Here is an 8,636-nt window from a genome sequence, read left to right as displayed (position 1 = left end):
CACTCCAGTATTCTTGCTTGAGAATTCCATGGACAAAGAAGTCTGCCAGGCTCTACTCCATGGGCTTCCCTCACAGTTCAGTTGGTAAATCATCTGCCTGCAATGCAGGAGACCCAGGTTTGATTCCTGGGTTGGGAAGATCCCCTGGAGAAGGAAATGGCAACCCACTCCAGTATTCTTGCCTGGAGAATCCCATGGACAGAGGAGCCTGACAGGCTACAGTCCATGGGATTGCAAGAGTCAGACACAACTTAGCAACTAAACCACCACCAGTCCATGGGATCATAAAGAGTTGGACACGACTAAGTTACTAACACTTCACTTCAAAAATATGTTATATTGAAATCCTAACCTCCAGTACTTCAGAATCTAAACTTATTTGGAAATACAGTCACTGCAGATGCAACTAGTTAATATGCGGTTGTACTGAAGTAGGGTGGGCCCCTAATCCAGTGTGTCTGGTGTCCTTATAGGCAGAAAGCCTTGTGAAGACAGAGGACTGGAGTGATGCATCTACAAGCCTAGGGCCACCTGGGGCTTCCCAAAGGTAGCAGAAGCATGGAGAAAATTCTCCTTTAGAGTTCACAGAAGGAACCAGCCCTGCTGACACCTTGATTTAGGGCTTTTAGTTTCCAGACTGTGATATATTAAATTTCTGTTGTTTAAAACCAACCCAGTATGTGGTACCTTGTTATGGCAGCTGTATATACTCCTCCCGTTCTGCTTCTATATTTCGTCCCCAGCTCCCTCATCACCAGACTTTTGCCCATCACCCTTTGCCCTTTTTTAAAAAAACTTTAAACTTTCATTTTGTATCAGGGTATAGTCAATTAACAATATTGTGGTAGTTTCAGGTGAACAGCAAGGGGACTCAACCATACATATACATGTATCCATTCTCCCCCAAAACCCCTTCCATCCAGGCTGGCACATCACTGAGCACAGTTCCATGTGCTATACAGTAGGTCTTTGTTGGTTATCCATCTTAAGTATAGCAGCCCATCACCCTTTCCTTGATCAGGCCTTCTCATTATCCTCATGACAGGTCAGAGCAGCAGACTAGTTCATCTAGAGTTGCCACCTCCTCCAGTGGACCATCCCCCTGTGGATTCACAGACTACTAGGTCTAGAAGGACCTTGTCAATCCACCAGTTAGCTATCCAGACTCTTCAACAAATCCAGTGGCTGGGAGCTCTCCACCCCTCAACACAGTTCATTTTCTCTTTGGACAGCTCCGAGTCAGAAAGTTCTTCCTCAGATTAATCTGACACCCTGGTTCCCGGCAACATCTGGCCACTGGCATAGGGGATGAGAGGAGAGAAGGTGAAGATACTTTATCATACCCCGATGGCAACGGTCTCCCTGAAGTCTCCTACTCCTGGGCCCCAAACCTCCTCTCCCTTAACACAGACTCTGTGCCCTGAAGAGGAACACTCAGTTCATTGCTTTAGAACTCAGCTCCTCAGAAAGGACTGCAGGATTCCTGAAAACTTGCTATTTAGTTGCTAAGTCGTGTCCAACTCTTTTGCAACCCCATGGACTATAACCCATCAGGCTCCTCTGTCCCTGGAATTTCCCAGGCAAGAATGCTGCCATTTCTTTCTCCAGGGGATCTTCCTAACCCAGGGATCAGATCTGCATCTCCTGCATCAGCGGGCAGATTCTTTACCACTGAGCCACCAGGGAAACTACTCTGGTTTTATTGCCTCGGCCCCAGCCTGTAGCTGTGTTTCTGGCCTGGAACAGGGCCTCAGTAAAGGAGTAATTACTACATGGAGACAGTGGAGAGGGGAGTGACTAGGAAGGGCAGGAGGGCAACTAGTTTGCTAGTCAGAGCTGTCTGTGTTCCCCAGGGATCACCCCGGCGGAGGCCTCCGCAGCCCCCCTTGGCACCTCCGCCTGGCGCCGCCTCTGTTCCTAGGCACGGGTCTTCCACTGCCCAGTGGATTTGTGCCCTTTACACTCTGATGGCCCTGCCCAGCCCCGGGGCAGAGAGCAGCTTCTCATCCTGGGGGAAGCTGGATGGTCTCCTCCCTTCCTGAGTTCTTTCCATCCAAGTTTCCAACACCTGCATTGCCTCTTCTCTGTCAGCAGGAGCTCCGCTCAGCAGTGGTAATCCTGTTTTCAAAGGAATACACAAAACATCTCTTCATGTTGTAAATTATTGGGCAGATTGGGGCAGATTGCTTGGTTCCTGCTTGGACCCAGCAGTCACCTCCCTGGACCTAACATGACTGGGCTCTAAATTAAGCACTGCCTTGCTTTGAGACACTCATGAAAAGGGCTAGTACAGTGTGACCTAATGTGTTTTATTACAGTTAATAAAATAAAAAACACTGGAACAGGGAATGATATAAGAGTTCTCTGAAGAATCTTGACAAAAAATATTTCCGTCATCAAAAGTCAAACTGTTCCCTCTTGTATTATTTCTTCTACTCCCAACCCCACTAAAAGTGAATGCAGATGAAGATGACTTTCTTGTGTAAAAATATTAATGAAATATTAGCTTGACTGCAAGATTATGAAAGCCAGTACAGTTTTTCTTTACATTTTAGAATAATTGAACCACTTTACTCCTTACTATAGTGTCCTTAGTATAGTGTTACTTGTTCAGTCATATTTGACTCTTTTCAACCCCATGAACTGTAGCCTGCCAGGCTCATTGTCCATGGAATTCTCCAGGTAAGAATACTGGAACGGGTAATCATTCCCTTCTTCCAGGGATTGAACCCAGGTCTCCCGAATTGCAGGCAGATTCTTCCATAAAGAAAGCTTAGCACCAAAGCTGATGCCTTCAAGTTGTGGTGCTGGAGAAGACTCTTGAGAGTCCCTCAGACTGCAAGGAGATCAAACCAGTCAATCCTAAAGGAAACAAACCTTGAAGATTCATTGGAAGGACTGATGCTAAAGCTGAAGCTCCAATACTTTGGCCACCTGATGCAAAGAGCCTACTCCTTGGAAAAGACTCTGATGTTGGGAAAGATTGAAGGCAGAAGGAGAAGAGGGCAACAGAAGATAACATGGTTAGATAGCATCCCTGACTCAATGGACATAAATCTGGCAAACTTCGGGAGATAGTGAAAGACAAGGAAGCCTGGTGTGCTGCAGTCTATGGGGTCACAAAGAGTTGGACATGACTTAGCAACTGAACAACAACAGCAACACTCTTTAGTGTGGCCCAAAGAAGATTTCCAAATGACAGCCCAAGCACTGAATTTGGCTGTATTTGTGTTAAATTTCTTGTGTGGGTTTGGCTGCCAAGAGATGGATTGTGGATGGAAGCTTCTATTCCGGTTTCAGTTTCTAGAGATAGCTATTGAGGTCAAGGTGAAATATATATTTAACAATATCTACATGTTTAAGAATTACCTGCCAATTACTTCTGTTCTTTTGAAGACCTCATCATGGTTGCTGATTCAGTGCTACACATAAAGAGGAGAAGAGGAGACACGTTGAATGTACCTCCTTACGTAGCTGAGCCAGCTGGCTCTCTCCTCATTGGAGTAGGCCACTGAGGCCAGCACCACCTGTTTTCAAACCCATGAACAGTATTCCAAAGCTAGAAATGGCTTCTGTGACCAACCTGCCTAAGTCATCCCCAGGGCTCACTAAGCAAAGGAGCAGTAGTACCTGCCCCTAACCTCTGGAAAAATACCCAAGGGTTGGGACTTAATGACCACTGAGTCAGCAGCAGCTCTTTCCTTGTCAAGAATAGCACTTTTTTTTTTTCATTTCCTGTAATCCCTCCATGGGACAAGAAAAATCACAGATTTTATAATGAAAGCGAAAGTATCAGTTGTTTGGTTGTGTCTGATGCTTTGCACCCCATGGACTGTAATCTGCCAGGCTTCTCTGTCCAAAGGATTTTCTGGGCAAGAATACTGGAGTGGGTTGCCATTTCCTTCTCCAGGGGATGTTGTCAACCCAGGGATTGAACCCCAGTCACTTGCATTACAGGCAGACTCTTTACCATCTGAAATCACAGATTTTATAGTACCTGGTAGAAATTTGTGGTAGCAGGGCAAGATTATTTAAACAAAAATGCCAAAGTATTCAAGAGAGAGAAAGAAAGCCAAGGACAGAGATTAATCATCTTTTTGCTTTAAAAAGGGCTTTGAGTTGCAACTCTCCACTGTCTGTCATCTCTTCAAAGATGCCTATGAAAAGGATTTCTTTCACACACCACGAAACACTGCCAAGATACTTTTCTGAGAAGATTCACATAGCATAGGTACATCTGTCAACTATACAAGGTTTCATTAGTTCCTAGATGTTTTCCTGACACTTTAAAAACTAGTTAAATTGAGGAAGTCTAGAAAAGTACTTACATTTTTCAAAACCTATCAGACAAAAAAGTAGAAAGGAAAAAGAAGGCAGGATAAGTAGTTTGAAGAACCTTGAAACTGTAAGTAGGAAATGTGAATTATTTTCTTGGCTAAGCTACAAATGTCTCTTGTGCCTGCCAGAAATCTTTCAGCTTTTTTGTGATTGTAAATTTTCCGAAAGTGTCAATGGGCCTGGTTTGTAAATTACTGCAAGTAGTAAGCAAGCAATGACATATATTGTAATTTTGTTGTGCTAATACTGCCAGATTCTATTGCATTTTACAATTCTATGAACTCATAATGGAACAAAGAGTATAGACTTTGATTCAGAAGACATGTGATGTTGGTATAAATACTTCATGGAAAACCCTAAATATATTTTGATGCCTATAGTCTTTGTTTACAGTGGGAAGACTTCTTATTTTAAAAACTGTATTTATGCTCACTTGCATCTGTTCTACTTTGGAATTTCTCAACTATGTAATCTTATTTTTTTTAATTAATTTATTTTTTAATTGAAGGATAATTGCTTCACAGAATTTTCTTGTTTTCTGTCAAAGGTCAACATAAATCAGCCATAAGTATACACAAAGCCCTTACTTTGGAACCTCCCTCCCCGTCCTACCCTGTAATCTTAATTATTTTTATTTGACTGTTGTTAACAGTTCTAGACTGGTCTCGGGCCTGATCTCCATTTTTCCTTACTGTCCATTCATCTTAATACTGCTCTCATGCTAAAAAAAATTAATCATGTTATGTAATGAAATATAATGTATAAAATCAACTCTGCTTTGGCAGATGCAGTGTTAGGAATGGAGCAAACAATTAGACCCTTCCCCCCTTTTGTCTTTTACTCAAAGAGCTCAGTCTTCAGTGACTGCTTATTACATAGGATAAAGTCCAAACTCCTTGGGCCTTCACAATCTGGCCCTATCTGTTTTCCTAGGCTCCCTGTCTTTTCACATCCACTTTCTTTCTCTTTATGTTCTTCAGACCAATCTCACTACCATTCTCAAGGTGTTAGAAAGAAACTGTGGCCCTGAGTCAAATCTATTTCACCAACCTTCACTAATTCAAGGTCATTTTAAGACTGTGTGTCCTCCATGCCGCACGTAGCCTAAACAATAAGGTATTTGCTGGAGTTGTTTTCTAGAAACTTGAAGTCAGTTATATCTAGTCCAAGCTGAGCTGGCCTTGAGTGAGTGTCCACTCAGTGACCTTCTGACATAACAGGATCAAACACTCTACCCTCAAATGGTGCTCAATGCCCTCATTTTTTAATGTGCAGAGGCCCATAGCTTATTTACACCTGCACAGAAAGACAGTTACCACCCCTTTTTCCAATCACCTTTTCCCATACTTCCCACACCTCAAGACAGCATGCAGTTTTACTCCATAAATGTCCGGAGCCCCAAGCATTTGATAGGCATATCTGAGATTTGGCTCCTCTCCTGGCTGCCTTACAAATCAATCCCTGCTGCAGACCTCATCGTCTCAGTGTTCTGGCTTGCTGCAGGACCGGCAGAACAAATGTGGCTCAACAACAAAAGCACCCCATGTTCCTTCACTTTTTCATGCTCTACTAGTCTGTGTGAAAAGCTGTCCTCCATTCTTGCCCTGGAATTACCCCAGTTCAAGGGTCACCTCCTTCCCACTCCACTCAGGCAGTTAGTCTTTGCCTCCACCTGGATCCCGAGGAACTATTTGCCTGCCTCTGTCTTGTGGTATCATAATTCTCCAAGTGTCTGTCTGTCTTTCCCACAGTGGCCTCTTGGGGAGCATTTCTTCTCTCAGCGCCACAACAGTATAATGTAACGGATACTGTGTCTGCCCATGAGCAGCACCCTATGAATGTTGGTCGAAGCTGTGAATAAATAGAATAAATGCTTCTGAAATTCTTCCTCAATCAATGTTTCCCTTAAAAACATCAGTTTCTTGGAACTCTATCTGATTATATATCTTGTTCCACATGGCAGAGTGAGTTATTAACCAGCTGTAATGCTAGAAACAGTTGAGATAAGCGAGTCTGCTGATTAAAGCAGAGAAGGCATGAAAGTGTGTGGAGGGGTTGTCTGTCAAAAATCTTTATTGGGGGCTTGTTATGTGCCAGGCCCTTTTCTAGGTGCCACCAATGGCTTGGTTTCATACACTGAACAACAGCAGCTATTCTTTAATTTAGGCTCAGAATGCTTTCTAAAAAAATTCTTTGTTCTCATATACATGCATTCAGTTTTAATTTGATCTGTGCTCTTTGAGAGCAGTATTGCTGTGTTCATAAAGGATCTTCCCCTGCATCATCAGGTGTTCTTATGAAGTGGGCCTGTGTTCTGGATGGTATTCCAGACCCTCCTCATTCTCCTGTGGCTAAAGCAGGTGGAGAGGGGACCCTCACTAGGAACCACAAATCCCTCACAAGAGCGACTGGTGTCTAGCTGTTTCCTCCCCCTGGACTGGCAGTCAGGAAAGCTGGATGGGGAGACTGTAAGAAAAGCTCACACTTGGGAAACCAGCAGTGGGGCTCCATTGGTGGGTGGTTTCAGGGCAAACGTTCTCATCTGCGAAACATAAAGCAGGAAATGCTGAAGATCGCCAATAATCTTCTTTAAAAAAAAATTTCCTATCAAGAACATTCTAGGGCACAAAGGAATTTTCTTTTCACATTTTCTCATATGTAGCGTTTTCTAGCTAGTGTCATGAACTGAAATGAACTAAAAATGAAGCCAAAGTGAATACTAGCTTTGTCCCTAGAGTTTTGTTTTTAAACTGTGGCACCTACTATTATATTGTAGGTAACTAACTAGAATGTTCTTTTTACTTGCCTGTCATTAATGTTTGACCTACTTGGAAACCCAACTGTGTCCAAGATAGACCCTTGCATGCATGCCAAATTGCTTCAGTTGTGTCTGACTCTTTGTAACCCCATGGACTGTAGCCTGCTAGGCTCCTTTGTCCATGGGATTCTCCAGGCGAGAATACTCGAGTTGGTTGCTGTGTCCTCCTCCAGGGGATCTTCCCAGCCCATGGATCGAACCTGCATCTCAAGTCTCCTGCATTGTCAGGTGTGTTCTTTACCACTAGCGCCACCTGGGAAGCCCAAGATAGACCCATAGTAAACATTAACTTTATCTTAATTTTATGAAGATCCACTGTACCCCTAACACTCTAACATTCCTAATTACAATGCTCAGCTGAGCTTATCAAAGGCAATGAATTATATTTGCCACATCTCAGAGGAAAGTCCAGAAGCGTATTTGATTCTGTGCTAAAATGGCTACAGTGCAGGATTGTAGACCTCATGGGTAACTGTAGTTGAAACTCACTTTGATCTTTCTAAATCCCTCCAAATAGGAAACAATGAATTAAGCCTGCAGGATAAATTCCTTCCAACTCTTTCAGGGTCAAAGAGAACACATAAACACATTAACTGCTTTTGTTTCATGTTTCTTCTCCTTCCATAGCAGAACATAGAAATAAAGAAAATTTATACAGAGTGGGCAGGAATAAAGTCTTCTGGTTAATCAAGCTAGCACACTTATTAAATATGAGATTATATTTCTTGAAGAATTAGAATGCAATAAAGTCAGTACTAAAATAACTCTCAGTGGAATTTAGCATAAATGTCTTTTGCTCCCACCTCCCCCACACAGGCAGCAAACTCCATTTTCAATCTTTCCAGGCTCTGGGACCTGGCCAAACCCTTTCCTTCTGAGCCAGCTGCTTCCAGGAGCCAAGTAGGCTAACATGCTTCTCTCCTAGCTCAGGCAGCTTTTAGAGAGCTCACATGGCACCATGGACCAGCCCTTAGACAACCAAGGCCAGGTCCACTCACCAGGCCTGCAACCCTGTTACCCTCAGCCTCCCTGGACATGAGAGCTCTTTCTCCACTCTCACCTTCAGGCATCTCAGTGCTCATTCTCCTCCATTGCCTTTTCTGCTGGCTCTCTAGCTTCCATGCCTCACAAACAAACTGCTCAGGATATTTGATAACCAGAATGGTGCGGGCTAGCTCCAAACAGGCAGAAAGAAAAATGACCATCATACAGGTAGGCAAGTGGTCCTCCTTTAGTTTCTGGGCTCACTGGAGGACTTAATGATGGCCAAGTGATGGGGAACAGTCTGGAGACTCAGAAGAGTGGCTGTATACCAAGTAGGTCTGTTGTGATGGCACACACGCTGAGTGTTGTCCTGAGACTCCAAATGACTTTACCAGAATATTCCCTGCATTCATCACCTTAGCAGAATTCTGGTTTTTCCTCTCCCACGCAGCTCTTATAAGTCATGGCTGGCAGTTCACTCATGTGTCATGGAACC

This window comes from Odocoileus virginianus, chromosome 4 (genome assembly GCF_023699985.2).
Source record: "Odocoileus virginianus isolate 20LAN1187 ecotype Illinois chromosome 4, Ovbor_1.2, whole genome shotgun sequence".
NCBI classification, from domain to species: Eukaryota; Metazoa; Chordata; class Mammalia; order Artiodactyla; family Cervidae; genus Odocoileus; species Odocoileus virginianus.
Note: the sequence above shows the minus strand (reverse complement) of the source record.